This window comes from Hemiscyllium ocellatum, chromosome 34 (genome assembly GCF_020745735.1).
Source record: "Hemiscyllium ocellatum isolate sHemOce1 chromosome 34, sHemOce1.pat.X.cur, whole genome shotgun sequence".
Taxonomy (NCBI): Eukaryota; Metazoa; Chordata; class Chondrichthyes; order Orectolobiformes; family Hemiscylliidae; genus Hemiscyllium; species Hemiscyllium ocellatum.
This window is the reverse complement of record NC_083434.1, coordinates 30,829,103-30,849,238: the sequence shown is the minus strand read 5'-3', so window position 1 is coordinate 30,849,238 and position 20,136 is coordinate 30,829,103.

The window sequence follows — 20,136 nt, the reverse complement described above, 5'->3', positions numbered from 1 at the left end:
AATACTAATCTGCACATTCCATTTTTTATTGTTCTTCTCTAATAAACATTTTATTTTACTATTATATGGAAATAATGATACAGTAGTATAGCACAGCTGACATTCTGGCTAATGATGCAGTTCTAGGTCTTTTATATAGCTTCATTGGCATTATTCTCCGATGTTAGATCAGTTCTTTTTGGAAGATACAAGGGCATTTCCAGAATATTAGAAACCATATTCAGCATGAATATTTAGTTGATGATTTAGATATAGTAATCTCTGTTCAGTGCTGAATTGCACAAAGGTGTTGCCTTGGCTTATGCTGTTAGAGAGGCTCATTAGCCCTCTCAGGTAAAACAAATCCTGACTCCAGGCCATTTATCCAAATCATGACAAACGTTAAACAGATGTCTGATTTCAGCTGTTTTTGAAATTTATGACGTTAGCTATATTTTAAGCAATAGTCTGTTGTCTTCCTATGTTTGCAAGAATAGGACAAAACAATGTTATATTTTCAGGGTTTAGATACATACATCAAGGAACCGTTTTGAAGATAAGTTCAATAAAATGACAGTGGTATAGTTCCTGTTTCTTGATTGATGCCTTTGTAAGATTAGGAGCATTGAATTATCTGATCAAGCATCATCAAGTCAAAGCTTCCTTCCTTTGCTTCGGTTAATTTCCTACTGCTGACGCGATTCAGTGCAACAGGTCTTTGGCTAGCATGGTCCCTTCCATTAGCTCTGTCTTGCTCTCATGGATAAAAATAATCTGTGTTCCCTGTTTGACAAACACAAAGAAAAGAAAACATCCTCACATCCTGTCCTATTGCCAGCTTTCAAAAGGTACAGCATGTGTGCAACTAAACTTCCCTGTTTCAAACAAAGTTAACCTACTGAATTCTCTTGTTTGAGGTCCATTGTTGGCAAATAAACAAGGTCACTTCAGCTTTGTTTCATCTTCTTCAGGCCTACAAGTATTTTCATGTGAGACTTCTCATACCAAGATATCATAGTGTAACATTATCCACATCCTGTTGCTTTGTTTCAACACTAGTGAATGAAATCCTAAGAGCCTTGTTGGAGTGCCTCTCCAGACAATCACCTCTGCATGGTACTAATGGTTTACTAAGCACTGCTTTAACCTGACAGTTACATCTCTAAGTGGTGTTCCCATGAGCACAGTGAGAGGCTGTGATTTATTTTAGTAAAACAATTTGCTGCTTCTTGTCAAGCAACATTGAAATTAGAAGATATTCATTGACCTTTTGAACAAGCACCGGTCAGACATTGAGAAGATTATTGCTTTGATTTAATGGATATCATCCTGTCCCTTGTTACTCAATAAATTATTAAAATGTATGATTCTACTGCTTATTATTATTGGCATTTTTCCAAGATGTTTTTTATTTGTGCACTACCATACTGTACAGTGCAACAACTTTGTGTGAAGTATTAGCATTTCAGAGTACAACACATTGTGTGATAGACTGCTTTCTATCTGAGACAGATAAAGGGGATATTGTTTACATTAATATGTCATAACTTGACAATGTCAGTGATCTCTGAACTCATGAGCAAAACAGTCAGGAGTCAATCATTTGGATCACCAGTGATGATCAACAAGTCTGCCTTTCATAGAAACCTTATTCAATATCCTGTTTATATCACAAAAATCTTTTAAATCATAGTTTTGTGTAAGTAATGTGATCTTTGAGAAACTTTGCTGTCTGAGGGACAGTAACTTCTGTGACACTTTGTAGTTGTGCAGAACATTTAGGATATTTGTGCCAAATCCTTTTATATATAATTTAAGATGAAAAGGTCAATTTAGAGAGTATAATTAAAAGAGTTCATTTATTCTGTTAAAGAAACTTGATGGAAGGCAATTTGTCTAGTTTAAAATTGATAATTAATTAATTCCATGATGCATAAATGTTGACCTTTTCTAGTAGCATTCCCTGAATGTTTAGTGTAGCATCAATAATTATTATAATAGTATATAGTAGATTATATAATTATCATAAATCCTCAAATCACTTTCTGTTCTAGTGTTCAAAAAGATTATGATGGATCATAATGTGGTTGCAAGTCTACTTTCCTGCCTATCCCAATGTCCCTTGAATCTCTTGTCTGTTAAACTTCTAACATTTTGAAACAGCTACACGATTTGTTACATTCTTCAATTCTTTTCTGATAACTTGCAAATCTTTCCCTTTCAGCATTATTCAATTCCCTATGTTATGGGGGGTGGAAAATAGCTGTTCAATACCTTTTAGATATTAATACATAATTCTGAAAAAATCCAAAACAAAATATTATACGTCAGTATTTATAAAACAACATAATCGGGTTAAATTTTATATTTTACTAAGTTGATCTGAACTGAAACATTAAACTGTATTTTTTATTTTCAAGCTGACTGACTTGTTCTGTATTTGAACAATGTTCTACTTTTATCTCTGTTTGACTTTTGTTGGGATGATTTCATATTAGGATGTGCAAAGAGACAATTCTAGGTCAAGACTCAAATATAAAGGTTTGGACATTCTTCTGAAAATAACTAGTAAGCAATTGCATACTTTAGCAGAATTCAAGATGAGATCATTACACATGACAACATCAGAAGTCACATGACACAGGGTTATAGTCCAACAGATGTATTTGAAATCACAAGCTTTCGGAGCACCACGCCTTCATCAGGTGAAGCAAAGAGAGCACCCAGGCACAGACGTTGTAATCAGAGAGATCAAACGATCATGCAAATGGTGTGAGCAGTGTGTCGACAGACTGAATAATACATCTCTGCAGGTGATTAAGAATGTCAGACAGTGTGAGTAAACTGTCAACAACTGAATAAAAACTGAAAGGATGACCTATAATCTGATTAATTGAAGCAGAGAGATAATTACAAAAAATTAAACATAAGATGATGCTGGAGACAAAGCAAACGACTGGGATACCATACTAGGTATAAGGTACCTTAATTAGTTTCTTGTTTCTTTGGTTAGATGCTTAGCATGCGACTCTTGTACCTAGCATGTTATTCCAGTCATTTGATTTGACTCCAGAATCATAATTATTTCAATTTTTTGTAATTACCTTTCTGCCTCAACTAATCAGATTATAGGTCATCCCTTCACTTGTTATTCAGCTGTTGACACTTTACTCACACTAGAGTAAAAAGTGAGGTCTGCAGATGCTGGAGATCAGAGCTGAAAATGTGTTGCTGGAAAAGCGCAGCAGGTCAGGCAGCATCCAAGGAACAGGAAATTCGACGTTTCGGGCATAAGTCCTGATGAAGGGCTTATGCCCAAAACGTCAAATTTCCTGTTCCTTGGATGCTGCCTGACCTGCTGCGCTTTAACCAGCAACACATTTTCAGCACTTTACTCACACTGTCTGACACTCTTGATCACCTGCAGAGACCTATTATTCAACCTGTTGACACTCCACTCACAGCAGTTGTCTGATCTTTTTATCTCTCTGATTACAAAGTCTGTGCCTGGGTGTTCTCTTCACTTCATCTGATGAAGGGGCAACACTCTAAAAGCTTATGATTTCAAATAAACCTATTGGACCATAACGTGGTGTCATGTGACTTTTGGCCTTGTCTACCCCGGTCTAACACCAGCACCTCCACATCATTACAAAGGACATGTTTGCTTTGGAGGGTAAAATGTGCCTGACTCTTCTTTCTTTGCCTGACCTTTCTCCACTGGAAACTAAAGGCTGGAGTCATGGAGTTTGCAATTACTGCTCCGCCTGCTGGTCCTGAGCAGCCATTCCTGGTACCTTCCAAATTGCTGTTCCGAAGTGGACGTCTTTTCTATCATTCACCTCCAGAAAGAAAACCTCTACATTAATATCAAGAAATCAGAAGGATTGGGTGTATTATCTGCGTATTGCAGGGGCATTTCACAAACTTGAGGGTACTTGCAAAACGATTTCTGATAAAGCATACTCCTTTTGTGTACTGGGAGTTTGTAAAGCCTGTAGCAACATAATATTTGCCTAGTGTCTTTAATAGCTAGAGCTTTCCCTTCCAATATTCAAAAACGATTGGTCATAGAAAATACAACCCTGTGGACAATCCAGGTATTATGTATTATAAAGCCGCTGCAGCTTGAATCTACACAATGAAACATGATCAATGAGAACTTGCAGCATGACATGACATACATCTCAGTTACAATATAAAACTTGTCAAGTCACGCACGTGCCCTGTGCGTGAGACCAAGCCATTTACTCCCTGAATGCATCTGATTTTATAAATTGCCAGTGTGTATAACTTTGATTTGTTGCTGCATTCTTTTATGTGCATGGCTTACAAACTGAAATCTCGATAACGTGCAGTAGGTTGGTCTATGTTTTCATACCTGTCACAAGTTTTTTTTAGGCATAAGTGGTTCCCACTGAGACAGGCAGTTGTGTAAAGCAGAAATGTCAGTTACCTTTATTTGGTAAGATTTGTGAGAAGGTCAAATTTCTGCTTCACAATTTTATGTCAAAAAATTCCATTAATTCTCCACCTGGAAGAAAATGTTTTATAGTATTCACTCACAATGCAATAAGTTATTGTGAGCAGGTTATTTAATATCCTCCACCCTTGTTACATGACACGATCTTTGAGAACCAAACATTTGTGTTTTTTTCAAAATGAACTTCATGCTATAGTGAGTATTCCAGAACACAGATGTGACATGAAAAAAAGAAGGCTATGAGGCAGGATACATTATAAAGATAATACAAGATTGCACCATTACTGCTATTTTACATACAGAGTAGAAAAGGACAACTTCCCAGTACTCACTCACCCACTGAAAATATATAGTTTTATATCCTTTAGGCCTGCATCACAATTTTGTGATTTTTGAAATGAACTAAGCAAAGCATTCATTTCACCATCATGATTAAGCATTTTTCTGAGAAACATTCAGTTTGAGGTCCAACAGCAATCAGTCCTTAATATATTTCCAACACAGTAGTTGAGAGGCTGAACCACTTTCTAGACAGGCCCCTGTTCACGCCTACAGATGGCTGGAAGGCTAAGGGATATTGGGCACAAGGTGCTGAACAGAATGTGAGAATGCACCAGTTGATGGCTGATAGAATTTCGTAGGATCCAGGTTCCTCAAAAATCTTAAAATAGATGGGAAATATACTCCTGTGTTGAAGAAACCTCCAATAGTGTCTTTAATGATCATTGGTTAAGCTTTTCAACATATAGAGGAATGGGACTGATGTCTTACCTGGGCTCCACATACATCTTTTGATGGTTATGGAGAGGCTGAATAGGCTGGGGCTGTTTTCCCTGGAGCGTTGGAGGCTGAGGGGTGACCTCATAGAGATTTATAAAATCATGAAGGGCATGGACAGGGTAAATAGGCAAGATCTTTTCCCTGGGTGGGGGGGAGTCCAGAACTAGAGGGGATAGGTTTGGAGTGAGAGGGAAAAGATTTAAAAGGGACCTAAGGGGCAACCTTTTCACGTAAAGGGTGGTGCATGTATGGAATGAGGAAATGTTGGAGGCTGGTACAATTACAACATTTAAAAGACATCTGGATTGGCATATGAATTGGAAGGGTTTAGAGGAATATGGGTCAAGTGCTGGCAAATGGAACTAGATTAATTTAGGATATTTAGTCAGCATGGTTGAATTGGACCAAAGGATCTGTTTCCATGCTGTACATCTCTATAATTCCATGAGTCTAAGTGCATTCAAGGTGTTAAGATCCCATATGCATATCAAAGTAACTTGTGCCTGTTTGAGAGAGTGTTGGTGTTCATCTGAAGGCCTCCCAAAAAGTTGCTCCAATCATGAATCTTGTCAAATTTTAGATGAGTGATTGACGGCTAATCGTCAGAAATCTCTCCTGCTATATGTCAGCAACTTTGCAGCTACTCCTGGGAAAAATGTTCCTCTGATAGTATTAGGTTGTTAATTTAAGCTTCTTATTTCATACTATTTTAGACCTAATTCAATATAAACGTTGTGATTCCATCTAATTTGAAGAAATAAAATGCTGTGACTTGTGTTTGTTAGCAGCAACACTGAATTTGGATCAGTTTTGTCACGGCTGAACCGACTGTAAGGATCACAAGTTGTCACTTTGGCATAATCATTTCCAGCCTGATTCAATACATAGATGTGATCACAGCAGGGAAATAAATTTTGCAAGTTAAATCTTAAATATTATTTTTAAACACAACCAAAATCCATTTTCTCCCTGTTATGTGGTTGACTTATTCGATCATCTTGGGTTATTACATTGGGAGTGTATGAGGACTGTCAATTTTTCTTTGAATGGATTCCATGGGCTGGACTTTACTGCAGGGGGTGGCCAGTGGTGATGGGAGCAATGGACCAGGGCGCTAACAGAAAAGTCACAGCCAAGCCCATCTCCACCAACACAGGAGGCCATAACCGGATTTTATTATTTGCCCGATACTGTGACTACTGCTCCTATGTGGGAGGACATTGCACCTCCAAGCTCTGCCAGCCTATCAGATGACTGGCTGCTTCCCAGTCCCAGCAGCACCACAAGGGGCAATGGCCAGTGCTGACACTGCAGTCAGAGCCCAACAAGCAGCCCTGGAGGTGGCAAAACTGAAAGATAAAAGTGTGTGGCCAGCAAAGAATCTCAATAAGCCTAAAGTTGAGTTCACTAGTAAAATACCAGTGGAGGTGAATGGGTGACAGGCACAATATCCCTCACCCCTGCCATCCCATTCAATTATTCTAAACCACCCCATCTCCTCATGCCTTCCTGTACACTCTGGGGAACGGGGGTAAATGTTAATGGCTGGCCCTGTCTTTATTTACTGTTCCTGCAAACTGAACAGCTTCAATTCAGAACAACTATTTCCTGTATTTTCCCTGTAATTTATTGTTGCATGACTGTGAGCGTTGTTCCTCAGTAGTGTAGCTCCTCTTTGACTATCTAGGTATTTGTATACAGCTGTCATAAAATTGCCCATTTTCTACAAATGTAATTCAGAACCGAAAGGACCTTGCAACTCATAGACAAATAAAAGTTATTTTCAATCAGACGTATGAACAAAACTTCAAGTCAATCTCCACATTTTGAAATGTGATGTGTCCCACATGCATTGCATTCTACACCAGTCTTCAAGGCAGACCCTGGTGCAGAATATACACAGCGGTATTTGATCAATCCATCTTCTAGCTCCGATATTTTGTTTCAGAGTCCTGGTTAGGATGGAGCATTACTCTCCAGATAATTGCTCCGGGAAAATGTACAAAAACCAAACTGTGGTCAACATCTCCATTCATAACAGCTAAATCTATTTATGGCAAACAACTATTTCCTCTTTGTCCAAATGTACACATTGTGGATTTAAATTAAGATGTTTAACATAATTAAACATCAAGGTATTATCAAAGCAAATTTGATATTGGTTGCATGATGAAATATTAGAACAGAAGACCAAAGTCTTGCTGAAAAATTTAGGTTTTAAGAAGTCTCAGAAGAGGCAGAAGCAGAAAGTTTCAGAGATTGAGTTCCACATACTAATGCTTTTAGTTAGCAAAGGTACATGCAAACAGAGGGTTTGAAATCAAAGATGGGTATGAATTGGAGGTATATAGAGATTTTGGAGGGTTGTAGGTTGGATGAGGCTACAGAATGAAGGGCTTTGTGAATTAGAATAGGGACTTTACAATTGAAGTATAGCTGGACTAAGAGCGTCTGTTGACTAGTAAGGGCAGCATTTCTGGTTAAGTGAGTTTGACAGCAGTGTTTTGCATGAGCAAAATGCCATAATCATTGAAGATGGGAGTCAGCTCAAGGGAGAACTGGAATAATTATGTTCATAGGTAACATGAGCATGTCTGAGGGTTTCAACAGCAAAAGAGTTTTGCTTGGTGTGGAGATGGATCTTGGCCAGAACATTAGGGGTGGCACCTCTATAAGGAAAGTCAGTTGGAATCCACATCACTGACTATAAGTACATCTCACAATTGTAATACAGTTCGGACAAATTAAAATATCTAAATGTGGGTTTCCACCCACCACGGAGGAGAAAGTCCTGTCCTCAGGACCTAATAGCCAATGTGATTGTTTGGTAGCTTCATCACCCATAACAGCTCCAGAGCTCAGCCATGACCAATGCCAGGACTGCAGGAAGTGGCCCAAAGAGGACCTTGAGAGACCTGGGCTTTCCAAGTAGGGAGGGATACCAGAGCATACAGAAGGGTAACTGGAGGTCAGGGGGCCTGATTCTGCCAGACAGACAATGCAGATGGAAGGAAAGGGTGAAATCAAGAGAGGAAATGCCCCTAATGCATGCAGGGCACCCTTTGAATGAGATGCCTCCTTATCTCCTTTCTATAGATAATTAAAAACAGTTTGCCCACTCACATCTGACTGTCCTTGCCAGTGTATTTTGGTGTGAGCGTCACATTATCAGGGTCAACTGAGCCTAATTATTTATTTACTCTAGCTGTTTTTGGTGCCTGGCTATCCTCTGTACAATCAGGATGAGCCCAGGAATGGGTAGAAATTTTGAGATCTGATGTGTCCACTTACCGTTATCTGGAATCATTAAACAATCCCGAATTGATTCAATTTCTTCTAAGTATTGAGAAGACTGAAGTTATTGCCTTGGAGTGCAGGTTCATAGTTCCTCAAAAGTAGTTGCAGGTAGATAGGATAGTGAAGAAGGCATTTGGTATGCTTTCCTTTATTGGTCAAAGAATTGATAAAGGAGTTAGAGGTCATGTTGTGGCTGTACAGGAGATTGCAGCTGCAAATGTGTTGCTGGTCAAAGCACAGCAGGTTAGGCAGCATCTCAGGAATAGAGAATTCGACGTTTCGAGCATAAGCCCTTCATCAGGAATAAGAGAGAGAGAGCCAAGCAGGCTGAGATAAAAGGTAGGGAGGAGGGACTAGGGGGAGGGGCGATGGAGGTGGGATAGGTGGAAGGAGGTCAAGGTGAGGGTGATAGGCCGGAGTGGGGTGGGGGCGGAGAGGTCAGGAAGAGGATTGCAGGTTTGGAGGGCGGTGCTGAGTTGAGGGAACCGACTGAGACAAGGTGGGGGGAGGGGAAATGAGGAAGCTGGAGAAATCTGAATTCATACCTTGTGGTTGGAGGGTTCCCAGGCGGAAGATGAGGCGCTCCTCCTCCAGCCGTCGTGTAGTTGTGTTCTGCCGGTGGAGGAGTCCAAGGACCTGCATGTCCTCGGTGGAGTGGGAGGGGGAGTTAAAGTGTTGAGCCACGGGGTGATTGGGTTGGTTGGTTCGGGCGGCCCAGAGGTGTTCTCTGAAGCGTTCCGCAAGTAAGCGGCCTGTCTCACCAATATAGAGGAGGCCACATCGGGTGCAGCGGATGCAATAGATGATGTGTGTGGAGGTACAGGTGAACTTGTGGCGGATATGGAAGGATCCCTTGGGGCCTTGGAGGGAAGTGAGTGTGGAGGTGTGGGCGCAAGTTTTACATTTCCTGCGGTTGCAGGGGAAGGTGCCGGGGGTGGAGGTTGGGTTGGTGGTGGGTGTGGATCTGACAAGGGAGTCACGAAGGGAGTGGTCCTTGCGGAACGCTGATAGGGGAGGGGAGGGAAATATATCCTTGGTGGTGGGGTCCGTTTGGAGGTGGCGGAAATGGCGGCGGATAATACGTTGTATGCGCAGGTTGGTGGGGTGGTAGGTGAGAACCAGTGGGGTTCTGTCTTGGTGGCGGTTGGAGGAGCGGGGCTCAAGGGCGGAGGAGCGGGAAGTGGAGGAGATGCGGTGGAGGGCATCGTCGATCACGTCTGGGGGGAATCTGCGGTCCTTGAAGAAGGAGGCCATCTGGGCTGTGCGGTGTTGGAATTGGTCCTCCTGGGAGCAGATGCGGCGGAGACGAAGGAATTGGGAATATGGGATGGCGTTTTTACAGGGTTCAGGGTGGGAGGAGGTGTAGTCCAGGTAGCTGTGGGAGTCAGTCGGTTTATAATAGATGTCTGTGTTGAGTCGGTCGCCCGAGATAGAAATGGAAAGGTCTAGGAAGGGGAGGGAGGAGTCTGAGACAGTCCAGGTGAATTTCAGGTCGGGATGGAAGGTGTTAGTAAAGTTGATGAACTGTTCAACCTCCTCGTGGGAGCACGAGGCAGCGCCGATACAGTCATCGATGTAGCGGAGGAAAAGGTGGGGGGTGGTGCCAGTGTAGTTGCGGAAGATGGACTGTTCCACATATCCTACGAAGAGGCAGGCATAGCTGGGGCCCATGCGGGTGCCCATGGCAACTCCTTTAGTTTGGAGGAAGTGGGAGGATTGAAAAGAGAAGTTATTCAGGGTGAGGACCAGTTCAGTCAGTCGAAGGAGGGTGTCAGTGGAAGGGTACTGGTTGGTGCGGCGGGAAAGGAAGAAGCGGAGGGCTTTGAGTCCTTCGTGATGGGGGATGGAGGTGTACAGGGACTGGATGTCCATAGTGAAAATAAGGCGTTGGGGACCGGGGAAGCGAAAATCCTGGAGGAGGTGGAGGGCGTGGGTGGTGTCCCGAACATAGGTGGGGAGTTCTTGGACTAAAGGGGACAGGACCGTGTCGAGGTATTGGGAGATGAGTTCGGTGGGGCAGGAGCAGGCTGAGACAATGGGTCGGCCGGGGCAGGCAGGTTTGTGGATTTTGGGCAGGAGGTAGAAACGGGCGGTGCGGGGTTGTGGGACTATGAGGTTGGAGGCGGTGGATGGGAGATCCCCTGAGGTGATGAGGTCCTGGATGGTCTGGGAGATGATGGTTTGGTGGTGGGAGGTGGGGTCGTGGTCAAGGGGGCGATAAGAGGAGGCGTCCGCGAGCTGGCGTTTGGCTTCAGCGGTGTACAGGTCAGTGCGCCAAACTACCACCGCGCCTCCCTTGTCTGCGGGTTTGATGGTGAGGTTGGGATTGGAGCGGAGGGAGTGGAGGGCTGCACGTTCTGAGGGTGAGAGGTTGGAGTGGGTGAGAGGGGTGGACAGGTTGAGTCGGGAAAGTACTGTACAGGAGATTGATTAGGCCACTTTTGGAATATTGCGTGCAATTCTGGTCTCCTTCCTGTTATTGCGAAACATGAAAGGGTCCCTGGATTTATTCACAGGTGGCTGCCAACGTATTTCAAAAGAAAACATTACTACACAAAACAACAAACCATTTAACACTGTTCAAGAATTAGTTAAAAATCACACAACACCAGGTTATAGTCCAACAGGTTTAATTGGAAGCACACTAGCTTTTGGAGCGACGCTCCTGCATCAGGTGATAGTCACCTGATGAAGGAGCGTTGCTCAGAAAGCTAGTGTGCTTCCAATTAAACCTGCTGGACTATAACCTGGTGTTGTGTGATTTTTAACTTTGTACATCCCTATCCAACACTGGCATCTCCAAATCAAGAATTAGTTGGAATGGTTTTACTACAAAAATAAAGATTGGACCGTTTTACTGTCAACAACAACCTGACAGATTCTGAAACCTCAAATGAAGGGACATTTGGTTTCCACTTTAAAGTTCCTTGCTCAGTTAGCTTAGTTGTATTTGGTTTTATAGAGACCCTGCAGTGTGGAAGCAGGCCAATCAGCCCACATTGATGCTCCAAAGAACATCCCATCCAGACCCACGAGATCCTTGTAATCCTGCATTTCCCGTGGTTAATCCACCTAACCAGCACATCCCTGGACACTATGGGCAATTTAACATAGACAATCTACACATCTACATCTTTGGACTGTGGGAAGAAACTGGAGCACCCGGAGGAAATCCACACAAACACAGGGACATTCACCCAAGGGTGAAATTGAACCCAGATCCCTGGCACTGTGAGGTAGCAGTGCTAACCACTGAACCACCATACTGGTAAACTATTGCCTTTACTCAATTCTTGTTTCTTCAGGTATGTTTTTCTTTAAAGAATCTCCTCTCTTTTTTCTTAACGTGGATTCCTTAAACCTCTCTTAAATAGTTTTTGTTTCTGGATGTTTCGCTTTCCACTCAGGACTTACCTGCAGCCCAAGCTTTGCTGGAGACTGCCAACTTTATAGCAACTTTGCTGCTGTAGACCAGTGGCAAGTAGATCTGAGATCCTTGATTGGAGTTGTTAACCTGGGCCAATCAGGGACCCCTTGCTGACAGATATAAATAGGAGATTCAGAAGTGTCCTCAAACCAGGCACTGGCTTTGAGCTGGCTAGTCAAGGCACATGTACAGTGCACTTGTCAATAAAAGATGACTTGGTGAATGGATGCCGGTCTCAGTGCAATTATTTCAGTTGCCACAGACCTGCCCTCTCTGACACAAACCAGTACAGTGCCCAAACTCTGAATGGTTCTCTCTTTCTAAAATGAAACTATTTCTGTCTCTGTTTCCTCATGTCATTGGATACCCTGTTGCAAGGTGACATGCCTTTATTTTCTCCTCTGCTTTTTGTTTTCTAAAAAAAATTGTTTGTCTCAAGATTACTGTTTAAAAGCCTAAGTTCAATGCATGTAAACACATTTCTAGACATTGCAGATAATTCACAGAGTTCAACACTACAACAAAGTCCTTCAATCCTTTAATCACTTGATACAGAAATACATAGTAAATATTAAAGCTATGCATGGTTCAGGCCATTTAAACCCAAGTTTCCAAATAACACCATATCATGAATCTCCATCACACTGAATACTGGGAGAGCAAGATGCTGGATCAAAAACAATACTTGGGTTAAGACAGGATGCAATGAGGTTGTCAGTGGACAAGTGGAATCTGATGTTGCTTGGTTGATTGTTTGAAAAGTCATAGACAGATTGAAACAAAAGTAAAGGGATAGTTTACTATAACTGTAGTCATATAGGGTACCTTCATGGCGTTGATAAGGGATCTTTCAATACTGTGGCAAGGGACAGCAATTGACATTGACAGAGTTCATGCAGGTTGGTGCATGATCTTTTGGCACAACTTCCAGAAACAATAACATATTCAATGGCTTTGGAGGAGAAAGAAATTTTGAAGAAAGTGCCTTGACTTGCCAGGATCAAGAGAGAATAAGTCTCTTCATAACTAATGTATCTCATCCAGGGATTCTCATTAATATCTTCTACATTCTCTCCAATATATTCACATTCTTCTTTACGCTGTAACATCCAGAACTGTATACAATACTGCAGCTGAAGTCTAACCAGTATGTTATATATGTTCCTCATCAGCCCCATGGTCTTTGTAGTCTCTGCTCTTATTTATGATGTATGGTTTATTAACAGTTCTCTCTCCATGCAATGTCATCTTTAATGCCTTATAAGCATATACCCAGTTCACTCTGCTCCTGCACATCCTTTACAATAGTAACCTTAGTTTATGCTTTCTCTCCATGTTCTTTATACCAAAATGTATTCCTCACACTTTTCAGTATTGAACTTTACTTGCTACCTATCCACCCATTTTACCAACTTGGCAATGTCCTTTTGACTTTCTACACTGTACTCTTCAAAATAATTCTCCCATGTTTTGTATCATTGGCAAACTTTGAAGTTGTCCCTGCACCTCAAAATCTAGATAATTTACATTTATACCATATACCTGAAAAAAAAACAAGATTATGCCCAATACCGACCCCTGGACAACTCCAGTGCACACTTTCTTCCAGCCCAAATAAAACAATTAATATTTATTGTCTGTTTCCTATCCTCAGCCAATTTTGATTACATATCACGACTGTCTTTGTATTCTAACAGCTATAACTTAACTCAGAAATCTGTTAAGTGGCACTGTAATGAAATCTATGTACGCCATATCAACAGCATTTTTCTCATCAATCTTCTCTGTTAGCTATTCAAACTCAGCACCGCCCTCTTGACCTGTCCATTGTCTTTCCCATCTATCCACTCAACATCTTCTCCGACCTCTCACCTTCTCTCCCACCTTCATCTACCTATTATGTTCTCAGCTGCAGCCCCAATCCCCTCCCATTTATCTTTCAGCACCCCCAACACACAAGCCTCATTCCTGATGAGGGGCTTTTGCCAAAACATTGATTCTCCGGCTCCTCGGATACTGCCTGACCTGCTGTGCTTTTCCAGCAACACACTCTTGACTGAGAGCTCTTCAGAACACTCCAGTAAACCAAATCAATCCACATCTTTTTATGTTACTATTAATTCTGTCCCACATAATTGTTTCTAAAAGCTTCTCCACTATCAATGTTAAACTGATAGAAACGTAATTGCTGGGTCTATCTTTCCAACCTTTGCTTTGAACAAGGGTGTAGATATTTCCTAGCTCGGGGCTACTTAAGAGCATCCAAAGTGTAACAGGCCTTACAGGATGTGAGCCAATTCAGCTTGTGGGCAAGTTAGTTAAAAGGCCCAGATATACCCTCTGGACAATGCCTAAAAGTGGGGAAAGATAATCCCCAATTGACCTAAGCGTCTCAATCTTCAAGTAGGAACAAAAGTTGTCATGATGAGGGACTTTAGCTGGCAACCAAAAAAAGCGAGACCTGGAAGTTTTCAGCACTCATTCTTTCACAAAAGAAAAAGATTAACCTGCGAGTCTTTGTGCTTGTTGCTGTTCTCCCTCTGATCAGAGAACTGATGAGTACAGACTCTATAGTCTATCTTTTCTGCTTCCTCCATTGAAATTTCAGAATGCTAGAGGACAATAGAGTGAGTGAGGATAATGCTTTTCCTGAACAAGCAATCCCTTGGGTAAAGCCCTGGAAATCCTAAAACAATATAAATGGCTGGGCATACAACATTACATGTCTCCCGTTTCTCAATCCCTTAGTGCAAGTGACAGGAAAAGACTATAGAGGCACTGACCTATATGCTGAGTAAGGACCTCTTAGCACCCTACTGGGTAATTCATTGTATGTATTGTATTTGTAACATGTTAAAAGGTATTAATCCTGCTCTCTATTTGTTGAAGTCTGTTTATATTGAGGTCGTCTGGGTTTGAAAAAAAAGCTCATTGAAATGTATCCTGAAGGGACATCTCATCTTTCTGACCTTTCTTAATGCAGGCCTAGTCTGTTTATCTAAACTGAGGAAGCAAGCTGTTTACCTGCATGGATTGCAAGCATGAGGGCCAGTGCTGAATAATTGTGGAGAGTTTAGCTTTGGCCCTATTCTTTAAGGACAGCCTCTGCTAGTTTAATCTTCTGTTCTAAGTAATAGTCCTGATAGAGAGGCTGTTAAAATGCCCAACATATCGAAAACACACCCGTTCTGTGAAATCTAATGTAAACTCACTGAAAAAAATTCCACATTATTAAAAGAAATGCTTGGATTGTTTCACTGGTTGAAGTGTGTCATTTGATCAACATATTTGTTTTTTATTTTACTTTTTTAAAATAAACAAGTCCTTTTTCTCTTGTTGAGCACACCCACCACATAAAGCTGATTACTCAACAACAGCACAACATACAAGATCGATGTCTTTCTGAGCTGAGACTAAGTGTTTTTGATATTATCTAGGTGTTCTGCCATAAATCGTTAATGGATAATTGTGGACCGTATTAAAGCCATGTTCACACTGGTCAAAAATTCTCTGTAAATGAAAAATATGATTTGCAGGTGAGATGTTAAATTATAGATGGTTTGTCCTTTTACGGCTCTATAGTCAAATAAACCCTGCATTAGCCCTAAGTTTTAAGCCCTTCTAATCCATAGGCAAACTCTCAGCTATCTGACCCCTAAGTTTGAGATTAACTTGGTGGTGGATAAACACTTCTGTGATGCACCTTGAAATGTTATATTACATCATTGCAAGTTGTTATTGCCACTCCTGTGGTTGAGCCTAAGAGCCCAAGCCATTGCAGCAATACTTAAAATTGACAATTTAATGTCAAAAGGTGAGGAATATTGTATTATAAACTGCAACTCTGGGAACTGGGTTGAAGTGATCTCATATTAATTATCAATAAAGAAACTTGGAGAAATATACACGTTTATCTCATCCCTTGCAGCAGAATTGGAAGGCAACTGCAAGAAGCTAAGGAAACAAACACATTCACCCAGCAGTTCCCAGTTTTACAGACTTTCATACAATTCTTCTAATACTAAACCATTGTCCTGCTAATTGTTAAGAATGTAAAGTATTTAACTGAAACACAATGCTCAAGAGGGTTCTACTGATAAAAAGATTAAAGTTGCTCCTCTTCAGTACGCAGGGAAAATCACTAAGTTTATTGTTTAGTTTATTAACAAGAGTAAGCCACTTAGCCCATCAAGCTGCTCCACTATTCAACTGGATCATGGCTAATCATCTACATTTTCACGCACAATCTACATATCTCTCAATGTGATGCGGATATTCTTTTAATTAAAAGTCCCATTCACACTCACTCAATGAATCAGCATTGGCTCCCATTCCACCAAGGCCTCAATTTTAAAATCCTCATTCTTATGAGTCTTTGAGCTCACAAGGGTCATTAGCGTACAACTAGGCATATTAACCACTATGAATTTTGTAACAGTTCCCATTAATAGCTATTCACCCTCACACTCGAAATGTTGATTTCTCCACCTCCTAAAGCTGCCTGGCTCGCTGTGTAATTCCAGCCTCCTGGAATCACTGTCCCAGCCAGATCATTATCCATTCATTTGCCTGTCCACCTGTTCTCTCTTTTTTGGGCTCTATCCTTACCAATCATTTAATCGTTACCCTCTCCCCTGACACTACCTTCTGTATATTAACAGGCATTTTCCAAGCTATCATCAGTTCTGAGGAAGGGTTACTCAACCCGAAACCTTAACTCTCCAGATGCTGCCAGACCTACTGAGCTTTTCCAGAAATTTCTGTCTTTGTTAGGAATTTTCTACCATTCATAACTCCTTCACTGTCTGGCAAGTTTGTTTCTCTCTCACCACTTGGGTGTCAGGTAAATTCATTAACATAAAAGGGATCCAGCAAATACTCAAGAACCGAAGCTATTGACCATTCTGCTCATCCTCCTGCACAGGAGCTTCATGGAATCCAAAGAACAGAGGAACATTAGAACCTAACTAGGATCAAGAGTAGACCATACAGCCCATTGAGCTTGTTCCACCATCCAATACAATCATGATTGAACATTTGTCTCAACTTCCTGAGATGAGTACTTAACAAAATAAAGAACTGTGGATGCTGGAGATCTGAAACAAACATAATTGTTCTGATGAAGAGTCATAGGACTTGAAATGTTAACCCTGCTTTTATCCCACAGATACTGTCAGACCTCTGAGTTTCACCAGCAGTTTCTGTTTTCCTTCAGATGGGGGTTTTGGTTAGCTCACTTGGCCGAATGGTTGGTTTGCAATACAGAGAACTGCCAACAACATGGGTTCAGGTCTCCACACCAGCTGAGGTTAACATAAAGGATTCTTTCCCCTTGTCTGAGACATGGTGACCCACAGGTCAAACCTAATGACAGAACAGTCCTGTAGTCCAGTACGACTATGGTGACTTTGTCTTCATAATCTCCAAATATCTTTTGATTCGCTGGGAGACCAAAAATCCATTTCAGCCTTAAAAACATTCAGCATAAGAGGATTTGAAAATCTTTGTCTCCATTTTCAGAACCCATTGTATTTCTAGGCCATTCTAATTGACCCAAAGTTGCTACCTGCCAGAAATGGAGTGATGTGTTCCAAATAACAGATTAAATGGTCTGGCTCTGATTTGGCAGAGGATTCACCCTGTACCTGCATGAATTCAACATTTCTCCTGGGTCGCTCAAGCTGCACTTAGAAAATGAATTGTCATTTTTGAGAAACTTCCATCCAAACTGGAAAGGTCAATAACATTATCTCTACATGATGACTCATTCAGCTCCTTAAGTGACTCTCAGCCTTGGTCTCAGTTCAAACATCACACGCCCTCAATTCAAACATCACAATCCAGTCTGGTTAATCTGCTTAATTAAAAAATTAATCAGTATATAGGCGTCATCACCAATCTTTCTTTGGTCAAATACACTCCCTTACGTTATCTGAGCAGAAACACTTTGCTAGTATCTCACTTAAATAATCTCTGACAGTTCAATTTGTAAAAATCCAAAGCAAAAACACCATTGCAGTCTACAAACTATCAATCTAGATTCCAAGTGGAATTGGTTCCTAGTTAGTTGATTTGAAACTGCCTCATTCTTTTTCAGACTTATTGTTGAGTAGCAGTGATGGCTGTATTTATGGAACTCAACAAAGCTGGCTTTTCATTTGTTTAGAAAACTACATTGGCATCTCTGTATATTTTCTTACTTAGCTAGTACAAATCAGCTAATACAATATTTGTTTTTATTTGAAGATGTGGTGTATGAATACAATTGATTCAGTGAGTACAGGTTGTTGTGGCAACTTGCACTTTTACATGCATTTTGTAGCCTGGAGTTGTTGGTAGTCATGGTAGAGCCTCCAACATTTGTTCCATTATGTGGCTGACCAGCAAGAATCTCTCCTGCTCTTACTACCTGAAAGGATGTGCAGGTTGATTTTCAATCTGCTTGATCAGGGTAAGGCACCTTCTTTGGCAACAAAGGTGAGATTTATCGGCCCTGGAGAAACGATGCAAGCAGGTACAGCTTCTTGCTTTCGTGGATAAATAAAAAGCATTCAAGACACTTTCATCACGCTGGAATCATGTTTAGTCACATCCACATTAAACTGTTCCGTTGTTGGACAATGTTGAGAGCTAGTCCGTTTAGGTAGTTAGGACTTTGCTATTTTTATGCTGTGATGGTACAATGGCTATAACCAGTGCATATTGTCCTGTTTTTTTCATAAAGAGAGATTGAGACAGAAGTAGAATGCAGTCTGCTCAAAGCCAATGAAGTAAACAGCTTTGTGAGGCCTTAAGCCTTTTTAAAAAGTTGAAACAATAAAAGCTGCCTGAATGGGTGGGGTCGAGCTCCCATTGAACCAGGATTTTTAGTTCAGCTTTCAGTAGCTATTGGGGTTGTGAAAGCTGATACATCTGTCTCACTCTTTGCTACAGCTAAAAGCTTGGGATCTCTTCCTACTGTGAGAATTGCATATGGAGACAATCTCTTTCACTGACTTCGCCTTTGCTGTAGGTGTCTTTTAGAGATATTGCTATATTGGAACTTTTGATAAGTATTTTATCATTTTGTTAAGTATTTTGACAGAGTTACAGTGAAGCCAATTATTTTGTTTTCTTTTTATTTTGTCTGTATTTTGACTAAGGTGTGAATAAAGTGTGTTTTGCTTCAAGCCTGGTAGTTTGACCAATTGAATTGCATCTGGAATGCAAAGCCTTACACTAACTTTAAAATAAGAGCAAGTATGATTCTCGGCTATCTTTTAAAAATATTTTGAGTGGTTTGGTCAATTTAGGAGCTCTTGTTGGGATCAAAATCTCTAATTTCAGGTTAGGTTTAGAATTATTGGACTCAAAGGCAATGACTGGTGATTGTTGCTGTTTTTTTTATTTTTGGTGTTTCATTCAGGAGGGGTTTAAAGAAGAAATGCCCTGTGCAATAATGACTCTTTTAATTGCTAGCAACTTCATGGGGATGGAAAAAGTCACTCCAGGTGTTGTGTAGACAGAGAGACAGGCAAAACTTTAGGAATTGGCAAACATGTTGAAGTCGAAGTTGCCTGTGTCTGTGAGGAAAGAGGAAATAATTGTGGTAATAGCACAGCATTTACAATTTTCAGGAATGCAATCAGAATATTTGGAAATAGCTAAAATTCACTTGCAAACAAAGCAGCTTGATTTAGAGGCAATGGCAAGGGAAAAGGAAATGAAACAGTTTGAATGATGATTAAAAGCAGAGGGGAAAAAAAAAGAAAGAATAGGTCCGGCAGAACAAAAAGAAAAAGGATAGAAAAAGAAAGGGAGAAGGAGAGAGAAGAAAGAGAGAGGTTTGAACTTCAGAAATTGGAACTTAAAATAACTCCACACAGTCGGTATCCCATCACCAAGTCACCCCTTATTTACAAGTAGAAAGCCCTTGACTTTAGTACCGCCTCATCAGATTCAAACCCAGGGTGTCAGGGTGTTTGACACTCATGCAGTTACCTGCCAGCCAGGGCTCTCTCATTAGACCAGTGTAACAGCCCCAATCAGAGAAGTCATATTCTATAAGGTCCACCTGGCTGTCTTCATTACAGTCAGTACAGAACTAAAAACTCAAAGTTGTCTTAAAGTAGTGGAGGGAGAAGTGAAAGCTAGGAGTAGTGATGAGGAGAATGATGGCGAGCAATCCTAA